Raw genomic sequence first — 2336 nt, 5'->3', positions numbered from 1 at the left:
GAAAACAAAAATTTGCACAAACAAATGGGTGGTGAGAGGACTTTCAAAAAATTCACAATCCGATTTTTTCCCTCGTAACTTTCAGAAAAATGGATACCACATGAACTTTCTGACAGTCCTCTGGAAAAACATTTTCTCCACAAATTTCTTTATAATCGTAATCTATGCTGTTTGAAAGGAGTTTCTGTAAAATTTCATTAAAGGATGTCCATTTTCCTGAAAGTTATGAGGGGAAAAAAAAAAAAAAACGATCATGTGAATTTTCCAAGTCCTCTCTCCACTCCTTTGGAAAAATTCTCCCCAGAAATTTCTTTATAACCATAATTTGTGCCATTTGAACAGTATTTTTTATAAAATTTCATCAATATATATCCATTTTCCTGAAAGTTACGAGAGAAAAATTGGATCTTCTAGCAGTCTTTGGAAATAATTCAGATCTTTACATTGAAAATGTGTTTAGTCATAAAATGTCTTTTCAACTGGCAAAACAACTTGCCTTCATTAGACATCTTTTCAACACAAACAACACACAGCAGAAGAGGTTGATCCTTTTTGCCAGTCCAATGGAACCCAAACTTTAAATAGCTATTGCAATATTTACAATTGGGTCGAGCTTTCACATTATTATCACTACGCTTAGTTGCTTTTGACGAACGTTCACTTTCAGATAATAGTCACAGTTATGTTTCCCCTTTTCCATTTTATGGGTAGTTTAGTCTTAATATGAATTATATTGCACAGATTACTAATAGAGTCAAATTGACACTACTTTATGTTGTCTCAGTGCTGAATGAAGAAGCTAGCGTTTTGACACTTAAAAATGACTACAGATAAGATTACTGGAACAAACGAGAAAGTTCTAGTAAAAAAAAAAAAAAATTATTTCAACAATATTTTGTGGCATAGAAACTCAAATTCATTCTGTACGAATACTTTTTTCACCCCTAAATATTTATATTTGTATATAAATTCATTAATTACTATAATTTATTAGTTTCTTTTGCATATTCTTAGTTTATGTATTTGTATGCAAATATAGTATTGGTATATCCCATTTATGTTCATTAGAAATTAAATGAATAAAGAATTTTGACATGTACGAACATGTACGAATTTTGACATGCACTTAATAAGCACCATTCAAGTGTGGATCGTTGCCAGCCCCCACTGACCGCTCCTGTGTTGGTAGCATATAAAAAGCACTATCTGAATGTGGTTGATGCCAGTGCCGCCTGACTGGCTGGCTCCCATGCTGGTGGCACATAAAAAGCAGCCACTACACTCTCGGAGTGGTTGGTGCTAGGAAGGGCATCCAGCTGTAGAAACATTGGCCTGCCAGTCCACCAGTCAAACCATCCACCCCATGCCAGCACGGAAAACTGACGTTAAATGATGATGATGATGACATGAATGAAAAAAATTGAAATATAGCCACAATATGTGAGGATGTATTAAAAGAGTTAGTTCAACATCGTATATTTTAGTTCAATAGTTTATTTTTCACACTTATTATTGAAATGAAAACTGCTGAGGCTACGACTGAAATAAAACGAAACATAGTCGTGCACTGAATATGTCCAAAAGACATCAATTTCGAGGATAGATTGATACTAGTTCTTATCCTTATGAAATTTCAAATTCAAAATCGAATAAGTCATACCATAATTAGCCTAAATGAATTGAATGACACAACCACCTCTTATTCTTAATTTAGAACTTAGTATTTAGTTTTTTGCCGCTTTGACTCATATACGAACTTTCTAGTGAATTTCACTATGTATTTTTCATATTTTGAAATGTCTTTTTCGAGGCGCACCTAATTACATCCATCTTGCGTCACACGGTTTGGGAACCACTGGACTAAACCCTTCAAAACTGGGCCCCAGACAAATGACTAAAGCAAATAAAAGAATGAAAATTAACACTCAAAAGCAGTGTAGCCCAATATCTTTGTCTCACCTTTAAGATAAACCATGTCAACATTTAAATACTATCTAGAGTTGTGAAGCACAACAGCTTTAAAATTGAGGAGCTAGATATCAGAAGACATGATTAAACAGTGCATTAAAACCCATTAATCTACTTGCTTTGATTCTGGCTGATAGCTGGTACCACTCACAATTTTGAGTTGAGACTTTAAATATTAGGGGATCTTGCTGTAAAACCCGTGAGCTATCTAAATACACAAAATAGCTAATTTTCAAGAAGCAACTTACTCATGCTGATTAAAAATACGTAGCTTGCTTACCAACCACATGGTTCCGGGTTCAGTCCCACTGCGTGGCATCTTGGGCAAATGTCTTCTACTATAGCCTCGGGCCGACCAAAGCCTTCTG

The sequence above is a fragment of the Octopus bimaculoides genome, chromosome 3, assembly GCF_001194135.2.
Source record: "Octopus bimaculoides isolate UCB-OBI-ISO-001 chromosome 3, ASM119413v2, whole genome shotgun sequence".
NCBI classification, from domain to species: Eukaryota; Metazoa; Mollusca; class Cephalopoda; order Octopoda; family Octopodidae; genus Octopus; species Octopus bimaculoides.
This window is presented reverse-complemented; position numbering follows the sequence as displayed.